Genomic DNA, 15,373 nt, shown 5'->3' with positions numbered 1-15,373 from the left:
TTCCCTCGCCTGATCGCCTTAATGTGTCTGTCATTTGTAGTCAGACCAAGGGGATATTGGGAGATGGAACTCTTCCAGCATCACACCACTCTGATGATCACAGGTACGGACAGTCCCTGGTAGTCGTGTGGAGAGTGTTTCACCAGCATTAGAAGTAACCTCATTGCATGAGTGTTATTGTCGTCAGAGCAATGCCACTGGGCATGTAAATTGGCTGAGGCAGCATGGCCTTGCAACTAACTTCATCCTATTGTGTAGGAACTGTGTTTCACACAGTACATTGTGCATCATTGCTGTCATCGCCGTTATCTTTCCAGTCTGCATGCGTTCAATATGGCATTGTTTACAATGATTGTTCATATGTGGTTGTGTGTACAATGACAACAAGCATGCTGTTCGTAATGGCTAATGGACCATATTGTGCATGATGTACATGGTTGTGCATGTGTTGTGTAGCTTGCTACACACAACGTGCAGGCTACAGCTGCTGACGCAGTGTGTCCTGTGCCCCGCTTGGCATTATGGTGACTCGTCCTGTGGCCGTGATCTTTGATGAATGTTCCCACATTTTCACCCAGTGACCCATGGGTAACCAGCCACTCCTGCCTCACATACACATGTCACTTATTGCCTTGCAAGAATCCTTGGGTTGTGCGCTTGTTTAGCATGTTCTATCGCCCCTTCTGCAATCATGTGTTCACTCATCCCTGCTGCTGCATCCCCAGCCACAACGCTGCACCGCGTGGCCCAATCCAGCAACACACACACCTATGAGATACTCCTCCATCCATCCATCCATTATTGAAGCATGCCGCAGCTTATCTGTGCCACTGTTGCTCCTCCTGGCAGCAACCCCCAGGAAGAACATAGCAGACCAAAAGGTATAAGGTCAATGACGTGAATGTCTATTATTATTAAATATAGGATGGGCCCTGGGAATATATATATTAAGGAGAATATCTATTTCTGTAGGTCCACATAAACTTCTTGAAGTCCGCCTAGAAATACAGATGGCTATGGAATGAATATTGGCCCAATATCCAAATAAAAGAGGTATGGAATTAGGTGATTGTTTTCCCTGAGATGTTATAAACTAGGTACAAAAATTAATAATTTTAAAAGATGGTGATGTAAACAGAACTATCTTTTTTTAGATCTAGCACATTTGCTAATTGTACACGGCAGATCGTGACTCTTGTCTCTCATCGAGAAACCCATTGATTAAGACTTCCTGAAGCCTGCCTATAAATACAGAGGGCTATGGAATAAATATTGGCTTAATACCCAAAGGAAAGAGGTATGAAGTTACTTGAATGTCCTTCTGGGATTTATTAAAAACCAGAAATAAAAATGCAAATTAAGAACACCAAAAGATGGTTACCTAAAAATAAATATCTTATTTCAGATTAATCACAGTTGCTAATTGAACACGGCAGATCGTGAAAAATCTTTCATTCATCGAGAAAACCCTTGGAAACCACTTGGGGCCAAGCACTACCCTCCAGTAGAGCCACTCTTACTCCTCTGGAAAAAGGTATGCCCACATTAGATAAGGCATAAAATGCAAATGGTTGCGTAGTAACAGCATTGGAATAGAGAATTCCAAGGGAAAGGCAAACATAGTTAAATTGTGTAGTTTCGTAGCATGCATAAAAATTGAGTATTGACGGGGGCTGAGTATAATATACGATGTAAGTAACAATTCCTTGATGTAAAAAATGAAGTGTTGTTCGATTTGGCTAAATCATATAAAAACGATTAGGGTTGTTTTTTTAAAAAAAGATATGTGCCAATCAGATATGTGAAATGTGAGAACAATGGGATAACTGAGACAGTGTTGTCAAATGATACATTAAGATATCAAATGGATGGTAACTCTATGTTTCTTAACTGTTTAGAATCTGTCCTGAAGAAGGTGTTCTATAAGAAAAACCGAAACGCCGCGTCGACCCTTGTGATTCTTTTCATTTTTAAAAAATTTTTTTGTGTATTAATTTTTATGAAGCATATTTGTCCTATTGAACATGTTTTTTAATTGTTTTTTATAAATACTTATATGAATGATTATTGATTGTGTAATTTTGATTATGTGAATAAATTTGAAACAAGAGTTTTTTACCAAACAAGTTTTGTGATATGTCTCAGATATTGTCATAGCTTCTAATATTTGCTTTTGTGGAATTATTGTCCCCGATGTTCTGTTGTATCTTTGCCTTTCCCGCCCATTCATCTGGCATGCTGTCTATAGTTAGACTTTTTCAGTACCTTTACTGAACGCTGGATACATCCTCTGAAGTCCATTTCTTTAATTGGGACTTTTCCTTTTGACACTCATATTTCCCCCCAGTCCCTAATCAGCCTGTGCGGGGTCCTCCTCCCTTTGTTTATATTATTATACTGTTGCACAACCACCATGACAAAGGCAGGTCCGTCAGCACCTGCAAAATGCACACTGCAAGACACTCAGCTCATTTGATGACACATGTGACACAACAGACTCATGCCCCAGCCAACCTCCACACAGTGAACACCAGACAATCATCCACCTGGTAACACGCTACCACAAACACACACATGACAGCCTCTCAGTCTGTGTGTGCAACTCATACTGACAACACGACGCAGCCACACTTAACAGTGCGTGTACGTACAACCAGGTCATGTGCCTCGTACTGCACACACACTACTTCCAGCAGCACCACATTGTAGTGTATTACCTCGTTGACACAACACCACCACACATCGCCTCCAATGCTGTAACGTGGTAGTACGCAACCTAAGCACACCACTTCTGCCTAGCCATCACAGACGGACTGTCAAAATCCCACAGGGATCACACACCCAATCCAGGATTATGATTGGTCAAACATAACAGGGTACACCCTCAGAGTCACATCCAACACCATGGACACACTCTGCGTTGTTAAACATCTGCACATCCAGTTTCACACCAGCATCCTGACCAGTCTCATTGTAACTATCATCTAAAGCTCCCCTATCCTACACACAAAATTTGGCTAAGCCATCTATCAATCAATCGATTCATTAGTTAAACGCACTACCTACCCGTGACGGTCTCAATGCACTGGTGGGGGCTGACACTGATCAAAACACCCTGGGCTTGAGAAGTATTGTGAAGGGCAGCAGGTCCTGGGTCTGTCGTTGACTTGTAGGGAGGGTGTTCCAGGTCTTTGAGTCAAGGTAGGAGAAGGATCTGTCACTGGCCGTGTTTTTCAAAATGTGAGGGACAGTGGCGAGAGCAAGGTTGGTAGAGCAGAGGCTGCGGGTGGGTGTGTAGAAGCTGAGTCTGTCGTTGTGGTATGCTGGTCCTGCGTGGTGTAGAGCTTTGTGTGCGTGGATGTGGAGTTTGAAGCTGATCCTGTTGTTGACAGGGAGCCAGTGCAGGCCTCTCGGGTGTCGTGTGATGTGGCTGTGTTGTGGCAATCGAGGATCAGACGTGCCAAGGTGTTCTGGATGTGTTGCAGCCGTCTCAGGAATTTGGTTGTTGTAGCTGCGTAGATGGCGTTCCCTTACTCAAGTCAGCTGGTGGAGAGGGCCAGGGTGACTGTTTTTTGTGTCTTTGAGGTGATCCATTATAAGATCCTGCGGGGCATTCAGAGGGTGTAAAAGCAGAAAGCAGAGATGGCGTTGTCCTGCTTGTTCATGGGGAGTGAGGAGTCGAGGATGACCCCCAGGTTGTGTGCGTGTTTGGTGGGTTCTGGGGCTGTTCCTAGAGATGTTGGCCACCAGGAGTCGTCACAGGCTGAGCTGGTAGGGCCGAGGATGTGTACCTCCGATTTGTCAGGATTCTGCATCAGCCTGCTGTCCTTACTCCATTTTGCAACAGCCTTCATTCCTCTGTGGAGGTTGATTTTGGCAGTGTGTGGGTCTTTGGTGAGGGATATGATCAGCTGGGTGTAATCGGCGTAGGAGATGATGTTGAGTCTATGTTGTTGTGCCACATGGGTGAGTTGTGCCATGTGGATATTTAAGACAGTTGGGCTGTGGGATGATCCCTGTGGGACGCTGCGGATGGTGTCAGTGGTCTTGGAACAGAACTGTGTGAGGCAGACGCTCTGGGTTCTGCCAGTGGCAAAGGATGTTGCCCAGGCCAGGGCACTCTCTTTGATTCCTGCGTCATGGATGCGTACTGTTAGGGTGCCGTGGGAGACCGTGTGGAAGTCTGCTGATAGGTCCAGAAGGATGCGGGCATCTGTTTCTCCTTTGTCCATGAGGATGCTGATGTTGTTGGTGCAGGCAATGAGGGCGGTGTCCGTGCTGTTGTTGATGCAGAATCCAGACTGGGTTTGTTCTATGATGTTGTTGTCTTTGAGGTATCGGGTCAGCTGTCTGTTGATAATCTTCTACGTGACTTGTTCTGGGAAGGGGAGCAGGGAGATGGGCCGGAAGTTCTAGAGGTATTTGTGGCCCACCTTTGGTTTATTCAGTAAGGCGTTGATCACAACATTCTCCGAGCTCCCAGTGAAGGTTGCTGTCTCGAAGGAGATGTAGGATTTCTTTTACGGAAAAGGGGTGAGATGGCTTATCTGGCTTGGTTGGAAATGTGGATATGCCATGGGTCAGATGGGGATCCAGAGTGAAAGTAGTCCATGGTCATGATGGTTAAGCATGGGCGGATCTAGCGGATCTCGCGTACGCGAAATTGCGGATTTACGGATTCGCAATCCGCGAAGATACGCGAACTCTGGCGGATTTGCGGATTTTCCCGTTTTTTGTGTTGGCGAGCGTTCGTGCCGATTTTGGGACAATTTCGCAATTGCGAACTTACTTTTCGGCACGCAACGGCCGCGACTATGTTGTTTCTACGTCTGGTTTATCTCACAGGTTCACAGCACCCTCTGTTTCACCACTGCCACCCTCTGGGACACCCATGCCACCCTCTGGTACATCCTCACTGCCACCCATTAGGTTTGTTTATCACTGTAGTTTATGGGGGGTGAAAAAAGCAAGCACACCTCCCCTACTTCAACTGCCATGAATTAATTTGGGGTTGATTAATGTGTCAGTTATTTAGAAAGTTCCAGTCTGGCTGGCACCTGCTTCCTTCCTTATCTCTAAATTGCTTTCTGTTGCAGTGAAAAATTTTTTCACAGGACCTTTATGGTCTACTTGTAGCTATTCTATGAGCCTGCTGTTTGGGTCATAGCAGGGTCATAGAATAGTTGCAAACTCTGGAGGGGCCCCTCAGGAAGCACTACAGTGAATGTTACAAATGTTAAGTTTGAACTTTTGCACCTGCTCATTGCTTTCAGTTTAGCAAAAATCGTTTTTTCTGCAATTTCGCGCGTTTTTTGGGGCGCGAATCCGTGCGGGATCGATTTCGGAAGCCGCGAATGCTTGCGAATACACTAATTTTTTTTTGCGACGTGTATGTTCGCGTGCTTTTGCGCGTGTTCGCGAGGCGCTTGTAGCTATACATTTGCCAAGTTACCCTAGCGGTCGTACACGGGCGCGGCCATCTTGTTTGCGTGACGTAATTCCGTTTCCGGCCGCTATGTGTAATCTCGCAAACTGTGCTGCTCACTAGTACAATTTCGCGCGTGCTCGCGAGGAAAATCTCGCGCGAACTTACCCACGCGGTCGTGAACGGGCGCGGCCATCTTGTTTCTCATTCATTGCTATGGTTCTGGGCATGCTTTCTGTATCCTCTCTGAATCTCTGCCATCCTTTGCTTGTTTGAAGTTTATTTAATCTATTTTACTTATTATCTATCCCTCTATTTTTCTAGCTGTATATTTTTGTGTTTTCTGCTACTTTTAGTTACTTTTAAACTACTTTTTTAAACTCTTTTCTTTTCTTCTTCACTATTCTATTTCTTCTTTATCATTTATGTTTATTTCTGCCCAGACCATGGTAAAGGGAGCCGGGAAGCACCCTGAGAAGGGGAAGGGTCCCGCACCCCGTGCCCGGCTCCCGTGCGGGCGTTTGAGGGGGGAGCAAGTGGTGCCACGGGAGATTCTCAGCGCGGAGGAGGTGGCCGCGCTCATCTTCCACGTCCAGCGCCGCCTCCCCAAGACGATCCTGGGAGGCGGCAAGATCGCAACTGGCTATGGCATCCGGGAGCGCCGGAAGCGGTGGGAGAAGGTGTGCCGGGCCATGTATAAGCTCTCTGGGGTCCGGCGCACATATAACCAGGCCACCCACCGCTGGACCGATGTCATGGACCGGGAACGGGACTTGCTGGACGCGCTCGGCGTAGAGGTCCCCGGGCTTGGTGAGTAGTAGTAGCTATTCATCACTACTCTGTTTTATCCGGCTCTGTTATTTGCAAATCTTTGTTCTTTACCAAGAGCAATAATGCTGCCGATTACATTGTAGGTAAATTATATTTCAAAATCTTCTATGCATTTCAGGTGCACTGCTCTCCTTCTCAGTAGCCTTGCTTGCTACTATGCTTATTTGTTTTGTAAATTGTGTTCATTTCATTGGCCTGAGAAATTATGTATGAGTGTAGTGTAAAGATAAGAACTGCGTAATGCTAGACACTAAGGGTCATATTTTCAATTACCGGCGCATCCCTGCAAAGTAGCAGGGATGCGGCAGTAATTGTGTGCCATGCCACCACCACCCATTAGCCCAAAACGTCACAGAAGCCTTACGCATCTGTGCCGTAAAGGCGGCGCATTGCTGGAGTTGCGTGCCAACGATGGCGCAGCTCCAGCAATGCTCTGGGGTACCCTATCTCCCCAATGCTGCATCAAGCCGTACATCGGCTTCAAGCGCGCAGGGTTTGACTCATGCATCATTGTCTTAAAAGTGACTGATTGACATCTTGTAGATTTCCCTCAGCCACTTTTAGGATTCGTCCCTGCGCAGGTATGCCCTCCCTTGCGCCGGAACGCCCCCTGATGGCGCAGGGCTTTACAATGTGATGCATCGCCCATATTTTTTTTTTTAATATATACGCCGCACCAACACCATGGCGAGTCTTTTGTTCTGCCGCTGCGTCACAAAAGTCACGCAACAATGGAGGAAAATGAGCCGCAAGGGACTTCTAAATCAGCCCCAACAGACTGAAGTCCAGTCCTTCCTTTAGACACATGGCTATAAGAAGAAATAGTGGTGGTGGTGGGTGGATTGATAGTTTGAGTATTCACTGATCTGCAAGCAGGATGGACTTTGTCTGTCACTTCGCATGCTGCGGACTGCTGCCTGCAGTGCCAGGCCTAGGCAAACCTCTTTAGTAGTCTGTTTATTGAGTTACATAGGAACTTTCTAAGTCAACGGTCCGCAAATCAGGCAATACGAATAACGTAGTATACCACATGAGATAGATCCCGTGGAATAGTTGTCTATCTATTTGCTATTTCTCCAAAAAATTTTGTTATTGTTCTTTTGAAATGGTTGATTTGGTTGACAAATCTCATCCATGTTTTCTGGTCTTTCTTTCTTTCATGTTGTACATCAGCTCCCCCCAAGGGCAAGAGGACACAGGAGGAGGAGGGTGCTGTTCAGGATGCAGGCCAGGATCGGGCAGGCGAGGGCTCCTTTGCTGGCCCCAGTAAGTTTTAATTGTAATAAAGAGTACCTATTTTTTCCTAGCGTTCCTCATTCGATTTTTTCTAAATCGTCTTTGATCTTCTTGTAGACTGGATATAAATTCTTATCCTGGCTCGAATATGACTCCCTGTGGTATTAGTAGATTATTCTTATTAGTCTGTCTGTGTAGCTAACTAAGATTGGACATTTGGCAATTCCATTGGACTCCCATTCTATTCAGCAATAGCTCTATGCACTGTCTCCTTACTGACTAGATAGTGTGGCAGAGTCATTCAGCTCCCGAAGTCACCGATGATTGATCCCCAATGATCTCTAGATTATCGTACGCAGGACAAGAGAGTACGGAGTCACAGCACAGTCAAGAAGTGTCAGAGGCACTCATGCTTGCAAAAATTCCAAAACCTTTAGCTCATCCACTCTAGTCTGGAGGACCAGAAACCACAGAGTCTATTTCAGTTTAAAAGCTTTATTAAAAGTAAACACATTTATTAAAATCTACTTTGTCATAAAACTATTTAACTGAAAACGGAAAAGTGCTTAGTGCTGACGATTAATTGGACACATTTCTTGTGGTCGAGCCGAGCTCTCACCTGGTTTGAACTTGATCCTGGTCGTGTTCTTAGGAGTCAAGCTTCTGTCTGTTAGGAGAAAAAGTGGTGCGTGTTAAAAATAAAAAGCAAGCATTCATCAGTTGTGCATAAAAGTGCAGCAAGACAACAGCCTTCCCTGGAAAAAGGGACATTTTTACTTTAGAGTAGACAGTCACAAATTATTACATTGTATTCTGTTTTTTTAACATTTCTCCTAGACCAAATATTATATAGTAGTGAGTGGTGTATTCTAACATTCTTAAATGTACTTTGTAGGTGTAACATCTGGTGACGGGGCCAGCGCGGAGGTGGCGGTGTTGGGCGAGGACTCGGAGGACTCTGGGGAGGAGGCGGTGCAAGAGCCGGCGGACGGTCCTGTGGGGGTTCGCACGGTGGTGGCGGGAACAGGTAAGCTATATATTCCTTACTTATTGAGATTGAAGACTGCATAGTGTGCTTTCTGCACGGGTGTATTACAAATCAACCAGGTAGTAGCCTCCTCGAAATGTACTTCGACTTAGCTGTGAAGTTTTTGGTGAGAAGAATCCCAATAAGTTCTTAGACGAACGTGATGGATGGGATGAACGAAAAGCGAAAGAAGGGTGTAAGTAAGTGGGACGCGAAATTGTAGATGGCTGGCAAAGAAGAACGATATGTGTTTGCTTGGCCCCCGAGGTGGCTGGGAAGGAAAGAATATGGTATGGTGCATGGCTGGGTCAATGATGAAGCAAGGATGGGTGGAAGGACATCAGCCTGGGTGGGTGAAACAGAAACTGTATGTGTGCGTATACTTTGAATGAATGGATGCCTGGAGCATGGTATTCTCTGACTCTTAGATAGCACATGTGTATCTATAGAGAGTAGATGGTCGCTGGATGAACTAAGTGTTACCTTGAAGAGCATGTACCACCGCACCCGCACGTCCGTTCCAGTGTAGGGAAGGCAAGGAAAAGAAATTGTAAATGTGTCCAATACTACCATGAATAGTAGCAGTACTTTGTATTGCAACTGCAAGCACAGCATATATCTGGTTATTACGGTGGACACTCCGTACCTCTCTTAATAACTTTAGTTTAGTTGTAGTGCGTCATTCATGTGTGGGTGTATCACTGTTCACTCAATATTAAGCAAAGCACCTAAAGTCATCCCATATGTCATCAAATACGTCCCATGTGAAGTGATAGATAATCAAATTATTTAGCTTCTTCATTTTCCTTTTCTAGTACTCATTTGCACTGTAGGGTGAAAGGTAAATTAATTAAGCAGTAGCCCTTGTAACAGAGTATTCTCAGTGCCACCCGTAATAGAAAAGTAATAGCTTCACCACCCGCATGTACTGGACGGGTACAGTAACGCAAGTCTGTCTCACTCATCATGGTGTGCAACTGTTTTTCTCGGGTGCAAGTTCACGGTGCTGCCATTCTGCCGGCTTGCATAAGATAACGTACCAATTTTCCTAAACAAGAGAGAAGAAGAAGAATAAGACTGGTGTACTGTCATAGTCGACTGTAATGGAAGTCCATAGTGGTCGTAGAATTTGTTCATTAAACTACCACTAATGTTAGAGCAAGGATGCAGAAGTGGGAGGTTACATAGATACTGTCCTCAATAGTTATGTACTGTGCTTTCAATTTGCTACTTGTACTGTGACCCAACTTTCGGCTCAATCACTTTGTGTTATTAATGCTAAGGAGCATTGGTTACAGACTATGTCTTTCTTTCTTCATATAGTTGCTCCTTCCAAATCAACATCACGGAGGGAGCAGGCGCGAATAGCCCGGCAACGGAGGCTGGATGCCACTGTCGCCGAATATCGGCGGCTGGTGGCCCTGGAGGAGGAGACACGCAGTCGACCGGTGCAACAACAACATCCTCGACTGGGACCGCTGCATCCTCCTCCATGACCCCACGGGACGCCAGCATGCGCAGTGCTCCAGCGGGACCGAGCCGGGCTAACAAAGACAACCGCCACCGCCAAGCAACAGAAAGACCAGCTGCCCCCCACAGGAGCTGCAAGGCACGCCAACGCCGCCTAGGAGTCCGAATGTCCTACCTGGAGCAGGAGGTCCAGAACTATAAGAACTTGGTAGAGGGCCTCTGCTTCGAGCTTGCCACCCTCCGCAAGGAGTATGATGCCCATGCCGCAAAATGCACCAGGTCCAGCACCCTCCAGTAGTGGAGTGTCCCTTGCCCTTTTTTTATAGACTTTTGGGGGGTGGTATTTGGGAGTTGGGATCGTTTTGGGACTTTTCAAAGACAATCGTTGGGGTTAGGGTGGGTCTTGAGGGAGATTATTTTGTTAGGGCTACATAAATATACATTTTTAAACTTTATCTGACCATACCTGTTTTTTACTGCTTTTCAGTCTGGTGGGTGGGGGACGGGGGTGTAACAGTAAGTTTGTTTTCCTGAACAGTCGTAGGACTTTAGTAGTACTACCGTCAATCGCTCGTCTAGTCCTAAATAATACTCCATTATACTACCTCCCACCAAACGCTTATCTTACCTGTAATTTGTGTTAGAAATTAGGGCTAGGCCCAGGGCTGGCTCCACGTGAAATGGGGATTAACGTTGGCAATCCTGGGCGGGTGAAATTTCCTCATTGCGGTGGTACTAGTGGTGTGACACAGTGGCAGTTGCATGCCTATGGAAAAAAAGAAAACGAAACCTGGTTTGTCCTTACTGTAGCATTACAACGGTTACGGTACCATCGAGAATATAGCAGGTGACAGTACACTAGAACAGTGCCATAATGTAGCCTAACAAATGGTAAAGTATTTGCTTGCAAGTATAACTAGTACTTGCGTTGAATTTATTTGACATTGGCTCCTACTACTAGAAGATATAGTACTGAAGCTGAGTAAGTCTAGAAGATATCCTCGTATTCCTTCACCAGCCTGTTGCTATGACCTTATCCTCCCAGCAAGTGTGTGGAATTATTGATGTCATTTTAGTCAGACATCAAGCAAAACAACACAGCCCGGGGGAAGAGGGTTAGGGTTTGGAAAATGGATGGGAATGGGGGTTTCTTTTTGGGTAGGTTTTGTTGAGAGAAGAAAAAAAAAGCACAGCATGGACAAACAATAATTGAAGATAAAGAGAATCTTTGGGTACAAACTAAAGCTAAGCACATGCAGTCACACTCATAGAATAAAACAATGGATACTGTATCTGTATTGCGTATGTTGTTGGAGTTGTCCTGTTGAATTTGGTAAGTAAGTTGCATGCAGCAAACAATTCCTCTTATTGGCGGCACTCCTCCATTCCAGCTGACGCTTCGTCCATCAATGTTGGTGACCACTGACAGAAGACACCCTGTCCACTGCCTGCCTGGCGGATGTTGACTGAAACCCGGCCTGTAAATATTGAACGGAAAACAGGAAGTGCTATTACAATATCACTGATAAATAAATGAAAGGTATGTACGCTGTGTAGTGCAAAAAGTGACACTTTGATTTCCCTAATAGACAGTACAATATTTTTGAAATTGCGTGCTCTGTCTGAGTCACCTTTTTAAGGATAAATAAGTATGGCCAAAATATTATAGCGGATCTTTCCCCTCAAGGTAGGTGTACTGTAAACTGTGTTTTAGAACAAAATTTGACCTTCCCAGCAATGCTCCCACCAAGACCCTTACTAAAGCCAGTCGCAAAAATGTAGAAGACCCCCAATCAGATCTCCAAAAACGATGCCTAGCAGAAAAATGGTGACAAAACGTACTTTGAAAGTAACAGTAGGCCCAAATACAGACCGTGGATTGTATTCAAACCACTTGCAAGCAAGCAAAAGTATCCATAGCCAGCATCGCTCCAACAGTGCTCTAAAACCCCAGAACTGCGTTGCAATAGAACCCCCCGAAACACATGCAATCCTGCTGCTAGGGCGAACCCTAACGAACCCTAACTTACAAAAAGTGCCAAAACTGGTGTTTCCTTATGGATTTTGTCCAAAACACTTCTATCCGGTATTAGGCCTTCCCAGGAATGCCCCAGGCAAGACCCGCCAACCCACCTGCAAAAAACCACCCGACAACACCCCCAAACAGCGAAAGAGCTAAATCTCATACTTACAATATCTCTCGGTCTTCGGTCCAAACGCGGCGCTGTGCAGCTAGGTCATCATCAATCATCATAACTCCTGTTTTCCACCACGGATTTCCTGAAAAGCAAATGCAATCAAGATTAGACTGTCGCAGCAGTGCTTCGACAGAGACCCCGGCCGCAACCCACCCACGAACAGCAGGAAGCCCCCCAAAACGCTACATTGAACAAGATGTCAGAAGAAATAGCAAAAAAAAGGCTGTTCCTTAAGGATTTTGTCTAAAACACTTCTATCCGGTATTAGGCCTTCCCAGGAATGCCCCAGGCAAGACCCGCCAACCCACCTGCAAAAAACCACCCGACAACACCCCCAAACAGCGAAAAAGCTAAATCTCATACTTACAATATCTCTCGGCCTTCGGTCCAAACGCGGCGCTGTGCAGCTAGGTCATCATCAATCATCATAACTCCTGTTTTCCACCACGGATTTCCTGAAAAGCAAATGCAATCAAGATTAGACTGTCGCAGCAGTGCTCCCAGACACCAAAAATCACCCACAAACACCCGGAACCCGGCCAAACAGCACCTCAAAGGCAAGCAAGTCAGCAAAAACGGCAAGAAATTTCCACCTCATATTTGGTCCAAAACACTTTTGTCCATTATTAGAGCTTCACAGCAATGGGCCCAAATCCGTCAACTCACCCGCAAAGAAGTACAACACCCCCACAAGTGCTGAGTCTTTCTTCATTGGGCGTAATCCAGCACTCTGCTTTGAGGGAAATCGCAGTCTGGAGGAGGAGGATAGAGGAGCATGTTCTTCAGAACTTGTGAACCTGAGGAATGTAGACTGCGGCACCTTCAAATCAATAAGCAAACAAGTGAAGACAGTTCTGCTGATGGTCTTGTTTTTGGGATTAGGTGATTAAAGTTTGAATTAAATTAACTGTGCAAAACAAAGAAAGAGAGACACACAGGAATAAAAGTGAATAAGGACGAAAAAGAAAGTTCTTTATTCATTGTCTCATTTTCAGGGCTCGGTGTCAGGGAATAAGAAGAAGATTTCGTCATCATACTCTGCGAATTCAGGCAGGATGAGGTCAGTGCCACCGAACAGAGAACAAATCCCCTCATCTACGTTGCCGTCCTCCTCGTCTTCATGCGGCGTGCTTTCTCGTACTTTGTAATCTGGTGGTATGAGGTGCTGATTCATCTTGATCATTGTCAGCCGCTCCACATTTTGGGGCGAGAGGCGGCTCCGTTTGGGAGTTACAATGCCACCAGCAGCACTGAAAACACGTTCAGAAGACACACTTGCGAGTGGGCAAGACAAATAGTTTATAGCCAGGTTGGAGAGCTCTGGCCACAATTGTTTTTTCCCATGCCAATACTGCAATGGCTCATCATTAAGAAAGACCTCTGTTGAGTCATTCAGATAGTCCTGCACCATCGACTCAAGGTCATCAACTGTTCCTCCACTTTGCTTACTTTTTACTGTGCCTGTGACATTTTTTCGAGAACCATACCCCATCAAACTTAGCCAATCCTCCTCCGCAGCCACTGTTAGTGTTGTCATTGTGTGTGGTGCAGATGATCCACTTGCCGGTGTCTTTAACGGCTGAGAGGTCACTTGTGCCCCAGCCACAGGTGCAGAAGTGGATTCTTGTGACTGGGGATGGCCTGCTGATGCTGATGTACTGTCTTCTCCTTCAATAACCTGCGGTTCTTTTTCAAACCTCTTGGCTGACCAGGCTAACCAATGTTTGTACTTTTGAACATCTGCATCAGCAAAAGGAAAGAATGCTTCGACTGCCAGCGCCTTTTTGTAGCGTGGATCCAGAATAGTAGCACAAATGTAATGCTGTTCTGACTTGATCTTTTGAAGACGTTCATCACCACGTAGGCGCTCTAATAATTTCTCAGACAAAATAAAATGGTCTTTTTTTTTCATCTTTTTCAAACTCAGAAGACACCGCCATCAGTTGGTGCTCCAGCATGCACAACAATGGGATAGCTTTTCCCAAATTACAGTCCTCCTGGCTGACTGCACGCGTGAAGAACTCAAAAGGACGAAGCATGTCTGTCAGGCTTTTAACTATGTCCCATTGCGCCGCACCCATCCGCATGTCCTCCTTCTGAGATGTACCCTCTGTGAAGAAATAGTGATCGAGTACCGTATACTGCTCATACAGACGCTCAAGCATGTAGAAGGTTGAGTTCCAACGTGTTGCCACCTCCTGGATGAGTGCTTTCACTGGTATTCGACTTTGAAGTAGCAGCCTCCTCAGATGCTTCCGGGCCTTAAAAGAATGGCTGAAATGGTTGCACATTTTGCGGCAGGTGGCCATTACCGCGAACGCTGCACTGTCTCTATCACTCAAGAATTTTTGAACTACCAGGTTGATACAGTGCGCCAAACACGGCACTCTAAAATAGCGACCCAGCGCCATGGCCTTAACTACATTGGCGCCATTATCCGTGGAAACATAACCAATCTGGCGTTTTTTTGGGGATAGCATTTTCAAGACCTTTTTGTCAAACTCGTCCAAAATGTTTTGGGATGTGTGACTTTTCTCCAAACCAAACATGGCTAGTGTTGCATGTTTCCGAGCAGCTTTGAAAACTTTGTCCGGGTCAACACCTGCGTTTAGCTTTGCTTTAACACCTGAAAAAGAGACCCAGTGTGCAGTGATGCACATGTAATCAGCGCCTGCGCCACTGGTCCACATGTCTGTTGTCGGATGTATTGTGTGAACAGCACTCTTCTGCAAAGCTGCCCCAATCGCCTCCAGCACATCTTCATGTAGTGCTGGAACCGCAACTCTGGCAAAATAGAACCGGCTAGGAACCTTCCATTTAGGGCAGAGCGTTGCCACTAATTCTAGAAAACCTACCGCTTCTACAAAAGAAAAAGGGAGAAGGTCCACAGCTAGCATTTTAGCCAGCTTAGTGTTATACAGACGCGTCAGTGGGTGGTTGCGTTCATATGGCACGTCTGAAGTAAGCATTGTTCTAATGTTGCCCTGGACCAAGCATTTACAGGCTGATAATGACTTTGTTGACCCAATTTTGCTCGCTGGTGAACTTTTGTGCGTTGGTGTCTCACTCGCTCCAACACTCTTAGTGTGCCTCACATTGGGTGTGCTGCTGACAGGGGTACTGGGTGTAAGGGAAGTGTTTGACACGTCTTCTTCCTCCTCGTCATCATCAGATGCAACATCAACG

At 45.8% G+C, this 15,373-nt stretch overlaps 1 long non-coding RNA gene across 2 annotated transcripts; it reads left to right on the top strand.

Moving 5' to 3' along the window:
- The first annotated feature begins 991 nt into the window (after nt 1–991).
- Nucleotides 992–2,309, top strand: LOC144761700 (uncharacterized). Of its 2 annotated transcripts, XR_013595857.1 has the most exons (4): nt 993–1,053; nt 1,155–1,297; nt 1,406–1,534; nt 1,899–2,309. It is a non-coding gene; the product is annotated as an uncharacterized LOC144761700 (long non-coding RNA). The 2 variants fall into 2 exon arrangements; XR_013595856.1 differs by having other exon boundaries at nt 992–1,297.
- Nucleotides 2,310–15,373: the final 13,064 nt, after the last annotated feature.

This window comes from Lissotriton helveticus, chromosome 6 (genome assembly GCF_964261635.1).
Source record: "Lissotriton helveticus chromosome 6, aLisHel1.1, whole genome shotgun sequence".
In the NCBI taxonomy this organism is placed as follows: Eukaryota; Metazoa; Chordata; class Amphibia; order Caudata; family Salamandridae; genus Lissotriton; species Lissotriton helveticus.
This window is presented reverse-complemented; position numbering and strand designations above follow the sequence as displayed.